This window comes from Nicotiana tabacum, chromosome 11 (assembly GCF_000715075.1).
Source record: "Nicotiana tabacum cultivar K326 chromosome 11, ASM71507v2, whole genome shotgun sequence".
NCBI classification, from domain to species: Eukaryota; Viridiplantae; Streptophyta; class Magnoliopsida; order Solanales; family Solanaceae; genus Nicotiana; species Nicotiana tabacum.
Window position 1 is genome coordinate 32,917,135 of NC_134090.1, and position 20,792 is coordinate 32,937,926.

Sequence of the window (20,792 nt, forward strand, 5' to 3'; positions counted from 1 at the left end):
TGTTGTCATTTCTGTTATCCGGATTATTCTTAGGGTTGTAATCCGAATATTGTCTTGTGTCAAACCTTCTTATCTTTCCATGTTTGTCGTATCAGTTTGTTTAAGTCTCGTTGATGTTGTGTTAAGATTTTATTCTGGTTGTTTTGTTTATTTTTCTAACCATTTCGCCGGAAGTTTAATACAAAAGCCGGTCTTTTATTATTTCCAGTCATCTTTTTATTTAGTCCTTTTGTCATTTTCGTTCAATGCCGATTCTAGGGACATGACATGCGCACACAGTTTGGGCCTAGTCTATAAAGTTAATCATAAAACCCTGGGAAGGTGATCAAAGCATTTAAAGGAAATAAGAACGGTTTGAGATTATTTGAAGCCCGAGTCATGTGGAACTGGGACAAGTAAAACATAAAGAAAACCGTTAAATGCAAGATTCGCCAAATTGACATGAGGGTCGTGCATGAGAGTGAGAGTGTCGCCCAGCAGTGCTTTAGAAAGGACAAATGAAAAGTAAGTGTTTAACATAATTGTCAAGGCCAGCACCGTCGGAAGAGACTATAAATCTATGTTCAATTGTGTTGTTTGCACTTGGCATGTTGTGAAGACTGGAATGACGAAGGCATTTTGTTCTGCTACCTAAACACTTTATCCTTCGTTACCCCTTTTGAGCCTTATTTTATTTTCTTTCATACCCCTCGTTCGGAATCAATAGCAACGACTAGGAAATACGAGCCTGGAAGGTAAAGAAAAAATCAACAAAAAAAAACGAAAAATAAGAGAAAAATGATAAAAGAAAGTCAGAAGAAAACAGAGGAACTGGGAACTACGTTTGACCTGATTCCTCAAAGAGGATACGTAGGCGCCTCACGGCTCGGTCATAGGGAGCACAGTGTGCATAGTGTGCATGGTGTGCATGGTGTAATAAAAAGAGAAAAAAAATTAATTATAAATAAATAATCCCCAAGCAAGAAACTGGGGCAAGAGTTGTGCTCGTTGTAAGCAAAATTGGTTCCGAAGGTTGTAATTTTGAACCCCAAATTGATTTGTTTTTGAGCCTTTAATACCCTTTATTTCTAAGCCTATCCAAAAAACCCACATTACGGTCCAAAGAAAGACCTTCTGATCAGTCTGCAAAAGATGCCAAGTCAGACAAATGAGAATCTTACCAGCGAACATAACATTCTGTTCCACAGCAGAAAGGACTCTAATCTCCAGCAGAGAGAGTCATACCGGCAACACTCCAAATCCCCAGCTAGAAAGTGATATAAATGAGAGAGTCTTATCGGTGAAAATCTTCACGGACACCATAAGGCGATGAAAGCTGAGAGAAAAACCCAAAATGAGAGAGGCTTGATAGTGAAAATCCTTCGGGCACTACAAGTCGAATAAGATTGGGAATCAGATAGGGAATAGTCAAGGGAAGACCTTGAAAGACGATTGATGACGAAGGATAGGCCACATATGCATGTCATGACCATTAGAGTCAGTGTTTTCATTTGATAGGTTTTTATTTATAGTTTCTTTTGTTAAAGAGTCATTTTTTCCTTTGTCTTTTATTCTGTTCCCTTTTATCTTTTCCTTTCATAGAAATTTCCCCAGTAGAGTCTGTTTGGTCAAGACCAGTGGGAAATGACTTCAAAGTAGACCATCAGCTTTCCAAGATAAGATCTGACTAGTACATCCAAGTGATATAGTCAGGAAGGAACAAGCGCGAGGCCAGTGTCAAGAAAGATATCCCCAGCAAAAGGATTGACGAGTGTCAAGAGGGATATCCTTGCCGAAATCAAAGGTTACTAAACCTCAAGACCAGAGCCCGTGGACAAAACAAGAAAAACAATAAGCATGATTTGGGAAATTCATGCGAGACTAAAAGGTCGGGAAAATGCAAGTTTCCGAGCCATGCCACGAAAGAAGAGGGATATCCCCAGCAGAAAAGGATTATCCCCAGCAAAGAATATCATCCCCAACAAGTTGTGGAACGCAGAGCAAGGAAGGGAAAAGGGAAAACCATCCCAGTGGGAGTATCACAACCAACCACCGCGTTTTAAACTAACAAATTTTGTTTAAATTGAAACAGGTAAAGGAAGTGGCATTGATGACAGAAATGCAGGCCATAAGGGAGACTGTCAAACTGGGGCAGAAAATTTTCCTTTCATTTGGAAAATTTTCTGGAAGTCAGATACCCATTCAGGGTAAAATGAATATAGCACCAGTCTCAAGGGAAGTGGTCTTTGAACCAGTTTTACCCCCAGCATAACAAGTTTTAATAAAAGAAGTTGTTCCCCAGCAGACAGAACAAAGGGATGACATTTGTGCTCAGAAAAGCAAAAACCATTATCATCCTCAGCAGCTTCCAGAAGAATGAAGCATCGATTTGAAGGGATAAAATTCCCCAGCAGCATTATCCTCAACAACGTTATCCCAAGAAGATAACACTTTTATCCCTAGCAGTGTTGAGCAAAAATAAATTCTGAAAAAAAAATTGAATTTGAAGGAGGGGAAGAAAGGAGACTCCCACAGTGGTATTATCCCCAACAAGCAAGAACAAAGCAGAGCGAAGGAAAAATTGAAGAAGAAGTCAGGCGTCCACCTGGAGAATGAGGATGAAGAATTAAAGAAGAAGTCAGGCGTCCACCTGAAGAATGAGGATGAAGAATTTAAGAAGAAGTCAGGCGTCCACCTGGAGAATGAGGATGAAAAAATTGAAGAAGAAGTCAGGCGTCCACCTGGAGAATGAGGATAAAAAAAAATTGAAGAACAGAATGACGATATATTGGTTGAAGTCAGGAGCCCGCCTGAAGAGAGGAATGGCGATTATTTTCAAAGTTGTTGTCAGGAGCCCGCCTGAAAAGAGGAAAGGCATTTTTAAAAGTTGTTGAAATCTTGCCAACCTAAAGAAAGGAATGGCGATGTATTGTTTGAAGTCAGGAGCCCGCCTGAAGAGAGGAATGGCGATTATTTTCAAAGTTGTTGTCAGGAGCCCGCCTGAAGAGAGGAAAGGCATTTTTAAAAAAAGTTGTTGAAATCTTGCCAGCCTAAAGAAAGGAATGGCGATGTATTGTTTGAAGTCAGGAGCCCGCCTGAAGAGAGGAATGGCGATTACTTTCAAAGTTGTTGTCAGGAGCCCGCCTGAAGAGAGGAAAGGCGTTGTCAAAAGTTGTTGAAATCTTGCCAACCTAAAGAAAGGAATGGCGATGTATGATTTGAAGTCAGGAGCCCGCCTGAAGAGAGGAATGGCGATTATTTTCAAAGTTGTTGTCAGGAGCCCGCCTGAAGAGAGGAAAGGCGTTTTTAAAAGTTGTTGAAATCTTGCCAACCTAAAGAAAGGAATGGCGATGTATGGTTTGAAGTCAGGAGCCCGCCTGAAGAGAGGAATGGCGATTATTTTCAAAGTTGTTGTCAGGAGCCCGCCTGAAGAGAGGAAAGGCATTTTTAAAAAAGTTGTTGAAATCTTGCCAACCTAAAGAAAGGAATGGCGATGTATGGTTTGAAGTCAGGAGCCCGCCTGAAGAGAGGAATGACGATTATTTTCAAAGTTGTTGTCAGGAGCCCGCCTGAAGAGAGGAAAGGCATTTTAAAAAAAGTTGTTGAAATCTTGCCAACCTAAAGAAAGGAATGGCGATGTATTGGTGGAAGTCAGGAGCCCACCTGAAGAGAGGAATGGCGAATTATTTTCAAAGTTGTTGTTGAAGTCAGGAGCCCGCCTGAAGAGAGGAATGGCATTCATTTTTGTTGTTAAAGTTGGGAGCCCGCCCATAGAACAGAGGCATACATTTCAGTCTTTAATTTTCAAGCATTGAACTTGGGAGCCCGCCCAGATAACAGAGGCATACATTTCAAGTCTTTAATTTTCAAGTATTGAAGTTGGGAGCCCGCCCAGATAACAGAGGCATACATTTCAAGATCAAGTCAGAGAACAATAAAACAGAGGGTTACAATAGGAATCCCCAGCAGGAAACAATAAAATTCCCTGGCACCGGGAAGCAGAAGGTTGCAACAAGAGGTCACAGCACAAACTCAAGTGCATGTGTCAAAAGAAGAAAAGCACCGGAAAAAATGCAAGCAGACAAGAAAGCAAGGCAACAAGAAAAATTGCAGTATAGCTTAGCTTCTTGTTTTCTTTTAAGCACGGTGTAACAAGGAGATCAGTAAGCAGTAGTAATAGCATGCAACAACAGTAACATTGCAGTCCAACGGTAGTCCCAGCTACCAAAATTTCCCGAACTACATTGACCTGATTCCTGTTTAGCCCAGGATATGTAGGAAACCTTTGAAGCAAAGGTTCGGTCAAATCTTTTTCAAAAAAAAAATGCTTCACACGGAGTACTCGGATGGGCAAAAATCGCTCGCTTTATCTTTGCACGAAAACCCTTCGTGTCTTCGGGCAAAGAGGGGCAGCTGTAAGCACGTGATTTTTGCCCAATATGAGAATTACTCCCAAAAAATCCAAAAATAAAATGATTTTTCTTTGGTGTGCAATTTTGTGATATTTTGTGATATTTTGAATAATTATTTGTATTTGTCTGTGCGTGTTTATTTGATAAATTAATAAAAAATACAAAAATATGTCGCATTTTGCATGTAGGATTTAATTCTATAGTTGTTAGTAATTAAATTTGTTTTACAAAAATTAAAAATTACAAAAGTAGGCATCGTTTGCATTTTTAGCATTTAATGTCCAAATATACAATTTTATGCTTAATTATTACTTAATTGTGCGTTAATTGTTATTGAGAGTTAATTTGCGCTTTTATAACTTAATTTAATTCTTAATAATAGTTTAAGTATTTTTATAATTTAGTTTTAGAGAAATAAAAGAAGAAAAAAGAACGAAAATATAAAGAAAGTCGGAATTGGGCCTCTTCTTCGATTTCAAGCCATAGGCCCAAAAAATGGCCCAATCTTCCCTACGACCCAGTCCATTTCGAACTGGGTCGACCCAGTCCATAACCCAAAAGACCCAAACCCTTTTTGTCTTACATTTTACAAAAACAAAACAAAAACAAAATGAAGAAAACCCTAAAAATTGCAAAACTCACCCGCCCCCCTTTCTATCTTTCTTCTTCTTCTTCCTCAAGAAAGACAAGCTCCATCAATGGCTACTTCACCATCTCCACCACAACCACCCCTTCACCACATAACCATGGCTGCCCTCAAGCTTCACCATTGTCGTTTTTGTTTTTTGCGCCATAGCTGCCCGCGTTTGCTTTCATCTTCTTCGTCGAGCTCAAGCTTGAGCTCGACATCCATGGACGACCACTGCTTCTCTAGCAGCCATGGCTGCATTCCTCGAGCACCCGAACCACCACCAAACGACCATCGTTGTCATGCCCGCTACTACTGTGCCGTGCTACTGCTTTTGCTTCCTCCGTCGAGTTGATGCCGCCCGTTTCTGCCACTGCTGGGTCGTTGCCGCTGCTGCCTCGTCGCAACAGTGACACTATCGCTACTACTCCTTCCTCCGCCGCTGCTTCTGCTTCTCGACGTCGTGCTGCTGCTCGTCACGGCAGTAGCTGCGGCTTCTTCTACTTCTTCTTCGTCTTCGTCGTCCTTCGTTCGAGCTTTGGTCGAGGCTCGGACAGATTTGCTTACAATAAAAGTGCGTCGTTGATTCATCTCCGGTTAGTTGTTTTTGAGTTTTATTTTTGTCCATATTTTGTTTGATATTTTCCGGATTCAAATCGTTAAATGATTTAATCCTTGTTTTGTTCGTTGTTCGTCGTTGAAATAATTTTTAGTTTGTTCATATGTTTCGTTAAATTAATTTTCAGATTTCAAAATAGAAGTTTAATTAGTTGTTTTCATGTTTATTTCATGTTCGTATTATTGTTTAAATAAGTATTTGTTAGTTTGATGTTTGTTAGATTCAAATTGAAATTTAATCAACTATTTCTTCAATTTGTTTCATGTGTTTATGTATTGTTAGAAATTGTTAATATTGCTAAGTTCAAGTTTAAGTTCATAATTGTTTCTTCGTCGATCTTGTTATTTGTTTAAAGAATTTAGTTGTATTAAAGGAATATATTGTTTTAATCGTTTAATCCGTCATGTTTGTTGTCTTAAAATAGATTCATTCATGTTCATACTTTGTTTGGATGATCTTGAATCCGAATTTTGTATAGTTTGATTTCTTGTTTACCATTTATGATTAGTGCTTGAATTGTTCTCATAATCTTGTTTAAAGTTTAATATAAGAATTGTTTGTTGTAATGTTGTTAGAGTTGATTTTAAGTTCAATATGATTGAATTTAGAAATCTTCATACTTTGTTTGTTGTTGTTGTTGAATCCGAAAATAGGATTGTTTGTTGCTAAAATATTGTTCAATCAAATTTTAGTTGTTCTTTGTTGTTCAATTCGTGTTCATGTGATTTGTTGTTGAAATGTTGTTAAAATCGTGTTCATGTGATATTGTTGTTATGATGTTCATCCATGTTCATATTGTTGTTTGAACATTGTTAGAAATTGATCATATTGTCTATATTTTGGTTAAGTTTGATTAATTGATGTGTTATAGCTGATGGGTAGTTTGGTAAATTTGTAATACGTTCAGGGGTAGTTTGGTAATTTCAGTAAGGTCGGAAGGGGTAGTTTAGGAATTGTACATTTTGAAATTGTTTATTTGAAGCATGGGGGACAAAATGAAATGGGGTGGGTTGTGATATGATTATTTAATATAAAGGGGGGACAAGATTTAAATTAAAGGGGAATCTTGCATTATTTTAAATAAAGCATGGGGGACAAAATATAATGGGGTGGTGTGATATGTTTATTTAATGTAATGGGGATGAGTGGAAAGATAATGGGTTGGGTAGAGAAAAGTATTGATTTAATTGATTAAAAGATTTATGGGATGGGATTATATATATGTGAAGTCTTGAACACAAGACATAACAAGAAATACAGAGAGAGAAATAGGGAGAGAGATACGAAAAAAAATACACACACAGATAGAGAGAAAAATTCCGAAAAATATTTAAGCTTTCAAAATAAAAATAAAACTAAAAAAATCTACTGCTTTCTTTCTTTGTTTGAAATTAGTATTAATGTTTGTTGTTTCATTTAAAGCTTAAAGCTTTTGTTTTTGGGATTACTACTCCACCGGTCTGTTACTGGGTTGTTACTATTGCTGGGCAGTTGTTGCTATTGTACTGTTATTATTGCTACTGATTCTCATCATCATTTTCTTTTGCTTCCAATATCAGGTACATATCTGAAAATTCATGTCATGAAAAGCTTCAACATGGCAAGTAAATGAAGTTTGATTACAAGGATGTTTTCTACTCATTTAAATTTTATTAGTTTAAGTTTCAGTTTTGTTTTAGTTGGTTAATATAGTATTAAATCAATTGGTAGATTAGTTCTCTTTCTTAATAACAAATGGCTTAGTTATTTTAGGAACGCGATCAACTCATTTCTTTTAATATATGAAATAATGTCAATGATTTTTTTACAAAATATAGAGTTAGTGTTTGCAAATATTCGCATAGGCAGAATATAAGAATTGGTTTATTTATCTCAAACCCAATCTTCGTAAGCAAAATTAACCAAACAATTATAACCTCGGACTAAAAACAAGTGGTGTAAAAGAAGGATGAGATTTATAGATTGTAACTTTTTAAGTCAAAAAATGTGTAAATAGCGTTTGCTCCAAATATAACAATGAAAATTCTTCAAAAAATATTACTTCATTTATTAAATCAATTATTTTCCTAAGTTTTATACGCAATTCGCTTTTTGGGTAGATAAATATTATATTTACCATAAAAATGGTATTATTAATCACACGTTGTTTATTTTTATTTTATTTTTATTTTACTCTTTAAACTCATGGTTTTTGAGGAATATAATTCACACGTAAAAAATATAATTTGCGGTCAACACTTAATGAATTGTGAATTCTTTTCAAGGAATTTAGAGGCATCTCAAATAGTGATTTCTCATGACTCTTACATTTAAAATAGATGGATGCAATAAACATTTGTAGAGAATTTATATTACTGTCAAGAATATTTGCATAATTAAGGATGCGTTCGCGTGACTTGATTATACTTCTAAAGGCGATTCGGATTATGCGTTCGCGCAACTTCGAGCAAATTTTTAATAAAAAGGGGTTCTTCGGAGATCATCAATATTAATTTCATATAACCCGAGATGTGCAGTTCACTATTTAATCATACAAGAGCGACAGACGTTCTTAATTTTATTTAAGCACAATTTCGAACTTAAGTCTATTTTTATAATAATAAAAAAAAATCGAAAATAATAATAATTATATTATCAATATCATTGTGTACACGTGCGCGTGACACAACTCCGCATGTTTTAAAAAAATATAATTTATAACACGAATATACGTACGCGTGATTCGATTCAAAGAAGGGTCTTTAAATCTAAATAGAAGCGGTAACAATAAAATCATGCAATAAAAATGTATTTAACAAATCAAAATAATCAAGCCGAATATAACAGTTGAGCGACCGTGCTAGAACCACGGAACTCGGGAATGCCTAACACCTTTTCCCGGGTTAACAGAATTCCTTATCCGGATTTCTGGTGCACAGACTGTTAAATAGACAGAGTCATATTCTTTTCCTCGATTCGGGATTAAAATAGGTGACTTGGGACACCCTAAATCTCCCAAGTGGCGACTCTGAAATAAAGAAATAAATCCCGTTTCGACTGTCCTTTAATTGAAAAAAACTCTCTTGCACCCTCGCGGGGGCGGAAAAAGGAGGTGTGACAGCTCTAGCGACTCTGCTGGGGACAAAACCCAGAACCACTAGTTCAGGGTTCAAGAATTCGAGCTTAAAATAATTGTTATAGTTGGCTTTATTTATTATCTGATTTTTTTTACATGATATATATGCCCAATGTGCTAAATGATACTTTTACCGCTTTAATATTATTTGAATTATGAATATATACAACTGCTACGAAACCCCCTTCTTTCTGAGTCTTCTAAATTTATGGTGCACACGTGCGCGTGGCCCACCTTTCTGTTAAAGTCATACCAAATAAGACGAAGTTGGGACAAGTAACTAGGCTGGGTAGACTTTCGTGCTCCCGGTACGTTGCCCCGCTTCGGCTCAAACTGTCCGTTTGGGTAAGCCAGGGCTAGATCAATATGCCTCAGGTTTTTTCACTTAGAATAACTCAGCTTCATGCCGGATCCCTAGTAGGAGCGATTGTTTGCATCACGTGCATTTGACTTTGGAGACTCAACACAGGGGTTGGGTCTGTCTAGGACAGGTGTACCAAAAAAAATGACCATCCTGATGCATCTTACTTGCTGCTACTTGCGCATTTATTTGATCCGGATTTGTGTGTTGACTGACTTTTGAATATCATGAATAATATTTTAAAATTGAAAAAAAAATAGCGGTTAGGGAATTGACTGTTTATTTTTGAAAAAAAACCAATGCCCAAATAACTGTCAAAACTCTGCCGAAATTTTGAGAAAATGAAAAAAAAATGTTTTATTAGTTTGTTTTATTAAAAGCAAAGGGAAAATAGAAAATGAAAATAAAAAAAAAGAGTCTTATTTTTAAAATGGTTTTTTTTATTTTATTTGTTTATGAAAATGCAAAAAAAAAAGGGTCTTTCATTATTTGTCGCAAATATATATAAATCCGAAAAGTTTTTTTTATTTCCAAAAAATATATATATCTTTATTTGTTGCAAAGAGTATTTTTCTTGCCAAGAAAATTTAAAATAAAATTCCAAAAAATATGTCTTGCAAAAAATAATATAAATATCTTTATTTTCCATTGTTGATAAAACAAAAATAATAAAAATGTTTTCTTTTAAGAAAAAAAAATCCGAAAATATTTTGATTCCTCTTTCAAAATTGAAAGGAAAATTCAAAATTCAAAAAATATTTTTTAGAAGCATTTCTTTTATCAAAAGTAAAATTCCAAAAATATTTTTTTTTCTTTAGAATAAAAAAAAAGACAAATGGAAATTCGAAATAAAAAACTTCCTTTTACTTTTGAAATTCTCAAAGTTCAAATCAAAAGAAAAGGAATTTTTACGAGTTTTTCTTTCAAAATGAAATCAATCAAAAAAAATATATATACTTCCTTTGAGCAGTTCTTTCACAGTTCCAATAAAAAAAATATTAGTTCATTTACTTATTCACGATGCCCGAACTACGCGGGTTTGATTCTCACCGGATGTGAATAATGTCAATGATTTTTTTACAAAATATAGAGTTAGTGTTTGCAAATATTCGCATAGGCAGAATATAAGAATTGGTTTATTTATCTCAAACCCAATCTTCGTAAGCAAAATTAACCAAACAATTATAACCTCGGACTAAAAACAAGTGGTGTAAAAGAAGGATGAGATTTATAGATTGTAACTTTTTAAGTCAAAAAATGTGTAAATAGCGTTTGCTCCAAATATAACAATGAAAATTCTTCAAAAAATATTACTTCATTTATTAAATCAATTGTTTTCCTAAGTTTTATACGCAATTCGCTTTTTGGGTAGATAAATATTGTATTTACCATAAAAATGGTATTATTAATCACACGTTGTTTATTTTTATTTTATTTTTATTTTACTCTTTAAACTCATGGTTTTTGAGGAATATAATTCACACGTAAAAAATATAATTTGCGGTCAACACTTAATGAATTGTGAATTCTTTTCAAGGAATTTAGAGGCATCTCAAATAGTGATTCTCTCCCGGGTTAACAGAATTCCTTATCCGGATTTCTGGTACACAGACTGTTAAATAGACAGAGTCATATTCTTTTCCTCGATTCGGGATTAAAATAGGTGACTTGGGACACCCTAAATCTCCCAAGTGGCGACTCTGAAATAAAGAAATAAATCCCGTTTCGACTGTCCTTTAATTGGAAAAAACTCCCTTGCACCCTCGCGGGGGCGGAAAAAGGAGGTGTGACAATTTGGCTTACTTAAAAATGGGTAAATAAATAGTTTTCCCAATGTTTCATTTCATAACGTGTAAAATTTTTACTCTTCCTTTCTTAATTTGTCCAAGTCAATCTTTCTTTTTCCCGTTTCTTCATATTTCAGAAACTCCTACGTATTTTCTGTCTTTCTCTTTGTGTTCAACAATACTTTTAAGCTTCTAATAATTCTATATTTCTATTGCTCTATAAAATTTTATCTAAGATCAATAATATCTCAAAAAAGATGAAGAGCCCGTTCGGACATACAATTTATTTTCCTTTATTCCAAAAAAAATTTACTTTTTTCGAAATCAGCATTTGTTCATAAATTTTTAAATTTAACTTGAAGATGCATTTTGGAAATTTTCGAAAATTTGAAAACTCCAAAAAGCTGTTTTTCAAAATTTTCACTCAAATATCTCACAAAACTTCAAAAATAGCCCAAACTAAAATTTATGTCCAAACACAACTCTAAATTTCAAATACCATTTTTACTTGAAAAAACTTTTCACCATTTTTTGGGATTTTACAATTGTTATGTCCAAACGCCTACTAAATGAGTTGGTTATATTATCAATTGAAAGGAATTATTAGAGAAAATTGATTATAAAAATAATTAACAACTTTGTATCTTAAAAAGCTAGAAGAATAAACCTCAAATAAAATCATATCTTATAACATTCTTTTAAATATTTAGGTCTCATATTAAACTTTGGCTTAGGCCTCGCATATACTTGAGCCGCCCCTGTCTGCTCCAAGACTATATGACAGAAACTACTTCATTGGACAGGAATGTACAAACAAGTGCGATCATGGAATGAGGAACTAGTACGGCCGTCAAATACAACAAGAAGCAAGCATAAAAAAGCAGCTATCACACCTCCTTTTTTACCACCCGAGGGGGTATATGGTAGTTTTTTCAATTAAAGTGACATTATTCGAAATGAGATTAATCTATTTAATTTTTCAAAGTCGCCTCTTGGAATAGTTTATTTGGTGTCCCAAGTCACCGGTTTATTTTAAAATTCCAAATCGAGGAAAATTTTATTTTTTAAAGTCTGTGAACTAGAAATTCTAGATAAGGAATTTTGTTAACCTGGGAGAAGGTGTTAGACATTCTCGGGTTCCGTGGTCCTAGCACGGTCGCTTAGTGATTGTTACTTGGCTTAAATTGTTTAACTACTCATTTTTAGGACCTATGTACACTTACCTTTTACCGCTAATAATCACTTGATAATCCGTATTTAAAGAATTAACTTAAGATGAGTTACGCGTACGTATACTCATTTTATTTGGCGCGTCAAGAATCATGTCACGCGTACATCTCCACAATTAATCACGCTTTATTAATATTAAGAAAGTTTGGTTGAAGTTGCGCAAACGCATACCCGATTTTATTTTTAATGATTGTAATTGTGTCAGGCGAACGTGTACACAATCACAATTTATATCAAATCGCGCCTAAAGCAAGCCACGAATATTCATGGATTATTTATTCTAAAAACTAGTTTAAGATTATTGTGAGGCCAAATTTATGAACAAGATATTATTGGGGCCAATAGGCTAGCTAACATTATCTATTATTCGGCCAGATTCCTTATAGTCCAAGACCCACCTTATGGCACATTCTTATTCCTTGCCAAGAAAGAAACAACTCCAATTATTTCATCTACCCAATTAAATGCAATTATTCAAGAACCAAGACTACATACATCACAATCGAAATAAAAACTAACTAAAACAATTTAAATGAAAACTAAGGCATGCTACTCAAACAATGTAGAATCACAAATCAACTAACACACGCACCAAGTTATCATAACACAATGAAATGAGAATGAAAATTGAGAAATGAACCTTTTATTGATGAACAACATTGAAAATTGCAAATCAATCGGGCTAAACAAAGCAACAATCCTTGGACCGAAACATCGAGATTACAAACCGGAACCTCGAATCGACGCCGGAAAGCTCGAAACCCAAATCTTGTTTCCTTAGAAGGAACTACTCAACTCATGCACTAATATGGACTTTCCTTAGAAGATAGGAAACAAGGCATACAAAAATAGCAGATAGAAAACTGTACTCAACATCACACTGTTGCGGCGTGCAACCCGATCCAAATAACATACCCATGGCGGTGCGCCACCCGATCCACACATAGAATTCACAGAAGGAGATATACATCGAGCTAAATTGCTCATTACAACAAAATTCCGAATATCGGTCACAAGCACGCTAAGTGTATAATACCATCCCTAGGAAGACATATAGTGCCATAGGCTACAAAACCCAAGCACAACTGAGGTGCGATATATGTTCTGAAGCTAAAGAGCCATCGTGCTCACATATCACCATCGCTACGCGGAACCTCAATACATAAGAAAATTATCGAGCCTTTCACAACTCACACGACACAATATAGCATTACATGAAATAGCCGACGACGAAATAACTCCCCATGTCTGAATACTCCTCCATAAGGAGCGCTATGTTGAAATGAACACATTCGGTCTGATGTAAGGCCCATATTCACATTTAAATCCATCCACAGACCTCAAGCTGATTCTGATCATACTGAACTAGGCTAATAATCTTTCAAAGGTCCATAATAACTCCCCTTTTCTCATAACACATAAGAACAAACATCATAACCGGAGTAATCCTCCACAGTCCACAACCCAATAAACCGAGTGCCCTCCAAGCATCAATTCTCAATTTAACGACATCACCTCAATCTTCATACTTGGTTTAATTTCTTCAATCAATCAAGTGATTACATGCCACACTTATACAACCTTCCCGTGGGGCACGCTCCCACCACCTTCCGCAACAGATAACAGGTCTGTACATCCAAACCACCGGCCGCACTAACGCTGAAAAGCGATCAAGAATCCTAACCAGGATGCAAAGCCTTTTTTCACAAAACACCGATCTCAGGTGACGTTGAAGGAAATACCCACTTACTTTAAACATTGAAACCCCTTTCCTGCTCATCCGAGCTCGTGACATCCTTGTCAATACCGAACTGCAACCTTGATCCTCACTTCCAATTCCATACCACTCACTGCACTTATCATGCCAATATATGATAGAACACGATTTGCATCATAACTCCGGAACCACTAATAGGTTAATGCTTCATCATATAAAAACTTTTCACCTAACTCACTTCAGGAGAACTATAGTAACCCACAGGTGAATTCTCATAACCGTAGAATATGCAAATCTCTAAGTAGTGATCTAAGCCACCATAGCCCCTCCGGGATCCGCCTCTACATAGCAAGCCATAACAGTAGAATACTTCTGAATAATATCAATTACGGCGGCCGACAAGCCTCACACGTACCATCACAAATCACTTGCATAACTTGATCACGCTAAAGGAACTGATCTTTGCCACCAGTATGCTAATTCAACCATGGCTAACCAATCTAACTTCTTCGAATTCATCCTTGATTGCCTTAGAAATAATAGTAGCTCCATTCAACACATAACATACTCCATTCGCACTCATCCCGAGTGACCTTGAATCACGAGACCATGCTGTCTCAAATCCCACGAACCATTTCATACCTCCCTTGTGCGCACCTTCGCATCCTTAGTTGGTATGCCAATTCTGATAATCCCTCTAAGAATCCAAAGTCTTTTCTCATTTTCCTCCCAAATGCTACACTGCAAGTCAAAACATCGTGGAACATTCTGGCCTCTTCTCATAAGCTGCTACAAAAGCTTGATCCTTAACCATACCTATAGGCTCGAAATCATTAGGTACCACACTTTACCCCTTTGAATCCACCAGGATCGTTGTTGAGAGCCACCCACTCTGACTTGGCCCCGAATATAATCTACTCCATGAATCTTCTAGCACATGAATACCCTCTCGACGAAGCACCCGGCAGAATCACTTTCCTTGAAACTCGCATCTATACAAGGCATAAATCCTGAATCCTTCCTCATGTTTGAACATGAGCCAATAAGGCCAACCATAGCACACATTTAACAATTCCTTTGCTCAAATCACCTATTATGTTACTCTGCCCTAGCTGAAATAACCCATCAATATGCTAATAACCAGAAATCTCGTAATAGACGACCATGCAATCCAACCGTAGGCGGTGGGACTCTCCCACTTAGCTTGAAGCCACTATTACACAACTCTGGAACCCACCAAGGTTCTTTCTCTCTTATTGACATGACTTTGCGCAATCAAACCGCCAGATTCCTTGAAATCTTTCCATTAATATTTCATGAACACTCTAAATCTCTAGCAATATTCACATATTCGACCTCTTATTGGATAGCCAGCAAAATCCTTCGCGGAAGCCTCGCCAACTACGTGACCACTAACCTGCTCACAGGGAATAACCCACCTGTGGAAATCACTTCCCGACATCTTTCAACGCTGCTGCACGGGGTACAATCACTATGACATCAATAACCCATCCTGAGTCCAGGCTCACTCTCTAGCTGCACAAGTCCATTCACCCCTCGCGGATATCAATTAAATGTGTGGCAACATCCTTCCAATTCAAAGTTATGTTGTATCCTTCTTCACTTCTAGCAGCTCCTTCCCGTTATATCAAATCTCCTGCCACATAATAGCCCATACTTCAATTTAAATCTGTAGACCCCAATCACTAATCACTAAAATTCCCAAATCATTCCAAACTCTCCTTAAGGTGCGTAGTCATCCTACCACAAAGCCCACACGCAACTCCACCACTCTCCCACTTTGGCGAAACTCACCCCTTTAATCGACTACTCGACCTTTGCTTTTTATAACTGGCCTTCTAGAAATTTTAACCACCACCTGACACTCTCCACATGTCCTTTTCTCATCCTCCGTTGCTCAGTTGTTGCCTTAAATAAAATCTATCTTCGCAGCACTTGAACCCTCAAATTGCTACCAACCTTAAACTTTTCCGAAGAAAATGTTTCTCGAGCCGTCAACATTAAAAACACTGATTCAATCCTGAACCACAGTACCCCGCGATCTCTGACAGTCATGTCTCCCATATTATTTCATAATATCTTACCCCAAAGGCGAATTGCAGAAGACCATAATACCGGCGAACTTAACACATACAAGTGAGGACGACGACACTACATCGCAGATGAAAATTCCACCACGCTCGAAAATACCAAGTCTCGTTTCTCCATCACCACAAATCTGGACATTCATAGGCCAATTGCTTTTTCTTCGCCGGAAATGAAATATCAGATCTCTGAATCGTGCACTGAGTAGACTTCCTTTCAAATTATTCACCGCCCCAACATATAGGCAAGTATCCCACCATCAAGTCAATACTGTGCGATAACCAATCATGAGCAATCATAGCGATCTATGCATAGTCTCAAAGCTCTCAGGAATACTGTTACTGAGCTGAAATGACAAGATATCCTCCCGCAATGCAACGACAATAGCCCAATCAACAATACCGGGAGAAACATCCCGCACCACATCTGTAGTGCCATTACAATCCTTCAATTCTCGATTTATAACCAGTTGTTCACGTCACGTAAGATTGAGTAGGAAGGAAACAAGGGCATAAGCCTCAAGGATTCAAATCGCACGACGAGGAATCAAGAAGGGAAGTACTCCTAACAGCCTTGTAGCCTTCCGAAGATAAGTACAGACGTCTCCGTACCGATCCTCGAGACTCTACTAGACTTGATCATGACTCGTGAGACCTAAGGCAACCTAGTGCTCTGATACCATGTTGTCACGACCCAAATTCCACCAAGGGTCATGATGGCGCCGGACACCGCTATCAGGCAAGCCAACCAAAATACTTAATTAAATTCTCGTTTAAAAATTTTGAAAATTATGATTTTTCCTTCAATTTTACTAGTAAAAGATAATTGTTTCAAATCAAATATGAATGTTAAGAAGTTAATACAAGATACCCCATAATTATCCCAGAACCCAGTGTAACAAGTGCATGAGCGTTTACTAGAGAATGCAATAAAATACAGTAACTGTCCGAAATACAAGTGGACAAAAATGAACAATACAGTAAAATACTCTGAAGGGAATTCTATTGGCTGCAGGTCGTCTCGATAAATACAGCTCACCCAAGTCTCCATATCAACCATGATGTTATGCCACTAAGCCACTAGCCACACTCGAACCTATGCAACAAAAATGCACAGCAAGTGTAGTATGAGTACGAAAACAATGTGTACCCAATGAGTATCTCGTCTAATCTCGAAGAAGTAAAGACAAGAGGTCGACTTCGACACTTACTAATGGTCCAATAATGATACATCCATAATATAATAAATCGAGGATTTTCATAACAGGATTGTGATTCAATAGAATGAAGCAAGTAAACAATTCTTTCTTTTATAGGAAATTCCTAAATTCCTTTTCATCATTTATACATTTATTCTCAAGTCAGGGAGAGCAAATATCAACATCTATAAATCCCAAGGCAAACAATACAAGCATGCACAAATCATGCCGAGGACGTACGGCCCGATCCAACAATACTTAAATTGTGCACTGCCAGAGGGTCGAATGGCGCGAACCATGGATGCATCTATTTAATTTACCGAGGCGTTCGACCCACTTCGAAATTAAACACACACAGACAGTCAATCAAGAAGTCAACAGGGAACAATTATCCAAAGAAACGCCAATTCTTTTTTAAAGATTTTTGAAAATGAAGTTTAAATCTTTTTAGAAATTCATTTACTAATCCAATATGATTTAATCAATTCAAACGGTCATCAAGGTTACAGGTATTCCAAGTATAGCATGCTTTTGGGTCCTAGACTACCCGGACTTACACATAATAGTAGCTACGCACGGACTCTCATCACCTCGTGCGTACGTAGCCCCCACAAATAGGAGCACATAACCAATTAATGCACCTATGGGGATAATTCCCTCTTACAAGGTTAGAAAGGAGACTCACCTCGCTCCAAAGATCCATAACCGGCATTCCACGCTCTTCCGAAGACTCGAATCGATGCACAATGCTCCAAAACTAGCCAATAATTATGCAAATCCATTAATATGCGTTCAATTACTCATTACAATCCGATTTATAACAATTCCTAACCCCGATCGAAAAGTTGACAAAATTGCCCTCAGGTCCACGTGTCCGGATTCCTAAATTTTTCGAAGATAAAGATACCCATGAACTCACAAACTCAACTATATGATTTTATCTTATTTTCATATCCTAAATCATGGTCAAAATCCAAGAATATCAATTTTCTAGGTTTTCCCTCAAACCCCAAGTTTCTACAAATTTGCATGCTCAAATCCGTAACAAAATCATGTATTTAACGTCTAATAAGTAGGAACAACTTACCTTGACATAGATGAAGAAAGTATCTCTTCTGAAAGCTCCAAAATCATCCAACCCGAAGTGAAAATGGGTGGAAATGAACCAAAAGCGATTTTTAAAGAGAATTCACTGCCTCCAGTCCTTTCGCACATGCGGTCTCTTGACCGCTTCTGCGGTTCCGCAGGTGCGGCCCCACTACTGCATCTGCGGTCCTTCCCAGACCCCCTATTTCCGCTTCTGCGCTCCTTTCGCAGGTGCGGTCCCACTTCTGCGGTGACTTGACCGCATCTGCGGTCCCAGCCTTCCCCCTTCTCCACCGCATCTGCACACCTTTGGCCGCTTCTACGGCTCCGAACTTGCGTCCAAACCTTCGCAGGTGCGGTTATACCAGATATCAGCTGTTTCAGCTATTCTTCCAAATTCTAATTCGATCCGTTAACAATCCGGAATCCACTCGAGGCCCCCGGGACCCCGTCTAATCATACCAACCAGTTCCATAACACATTACGGACTTGCTCGAGGTCTCAAATCACATCAAACATCGCTAAAATCATGAATCAAATTCCAATCCAAGCTTAATGAACTTTAGAACTTCAAACTTCTACATTTGATGCCGAATCCTATCAAATCACATCCGATTGACCTCAAATTTTGCACACAAGTCATATTCGACATTACGGACCTGCTCCAACTTCCGAAATTGAATTCTGACCCCGATATCAAAAAGTTCACTTCCGGTCAAACTTCTCAAAAACCTTCAAATTTCTATTTTTAGCCAAATGACTCCAAAATGACCTACGAACCTCCGAATTCACTTCTGATCGCGCTTCCTAAACCATAATCACCATACGGAGTTGTTCCCAGACTCGGGATCCCAAACAGACATTGATAACACTGAAACGCACTTCAACCCAAACTTAAGAAATTTTTCCAAAAATGCCAACTTCCATAATAGGTGCCGAAACGCTCTCGGATCTTCTAAAACCCAATTCGGACATATGCCCAAGTCCGAAATCATTATACGAACCTACTGGTACCTTTGAATCCCGAATCCAAGGTCGTTTACTCAAAAATTCAATCTTAGTCAATTCTTCCAACTTAAAGCTTCCAAAATGAGAATTCTTTTTCCAAATCAACTCCGAACTTCCCGGAATTCAGTTCTGACCATGCGTACAAGTCATAATACCTGAAGTGAAGCTGCTCATGGCCTCAAACTACTGAATGGCGCGCTAGATCTCAAAATGACCGGTCGGGTCGTTACACAACATATCTAATGATTTTCTATTCTCGATTACAAGAACCACATATGGCAGAGAAGAATACAATCAACTTAAAATTTTCAAGCATTTAGAGAAAAGGTAGTTTCCTATTGCCCGCAAAAGTTGAATACGACCTAAAAACGAAGTTCATATGACTTAGAGTCGACTCATTAATTGGTCTCCCTATTCTTTTTTTCGACTAAAAATATTCACTTACTATTTCAGCGATTGAGTTTAGAATAATGTATGTATACTTCTTTCTCCTCTATACAAAATCATTAAAATGTAAAATAAAACTTGGCATGTGTACTGCTATAACTTGAACTTAGTGGGATCACTTCCGTGAGTAAAATACTTACCTAGCTCATCTTATGAATACCACTTCTCTCTTGATAGTTTTTCTTATATCATCTCAATTATTGAAGTTATCATCCTCTGAAACCTTCTCTACCTTACCTTATAATAAGTACCACATCTCTCTTTTGATAGTTTTCCTTCTCAATTACTGAAGCTATAACCTTTTCAAGTTGTAATTTGAGTCCTCTAGATATATTTTTATTGTTACTTACATTTACTTTTTTTTCTTGACACGCATAACATCCGTAATATTTGTAAATGCTTACAAAATGTCTTTCCTTCTTTTACCTTTATATTTATCATTATTTTTTTGTTTATTCATAGCTTATATTTTTGTTGTTTGTGGATTAGTACACCATTTTGTCTTATTTCTTTCCCATGTTTTGTAGCTACATTTGCAGGTACAACTTATCTTTCCTCCCTCCCTCCTTTTTTCCTCCCTAGAAATACTAGCACATATCCATATTATTGTTCAGTTCTTCTGGTGGGGTTTTATGTCTGTACTTTGTGCCAGTTTTATGCCTTACAGAATAAGATCATATACACTTCTAAAGGCATTTACTTCCAATATCCTTGACACATAAAATTAACTAATGTATGTATACTAGATACAAAGGTTAATGTTCTACACTTCTACTTGTTTATGAAATTATTTTTTATTTTTGGTTAATAATCAGTCCATGTATAGGGTCTCGAGAAATAAGGAAGAAATCAATGCTAGCTTGGAAGTGGTATTGAGATTGATCCATGAGCACATTCAGATGATATCCCAAAATTTATGATCGGCCAAATCAAGATTTTTGACCAACTTTCGTAAAGAAGCTTATAAGACATTGTTTTAGAACTTGTGTTTATGTAGTCGAAACTAAGGGACTCAGTCGGCAGGCTACGTGAAAGGTCAAGCTCCTAAGTTCTGAAGGAAAAGAATAGTAATGTAAATTAGTAGGATAGGTATTAGACA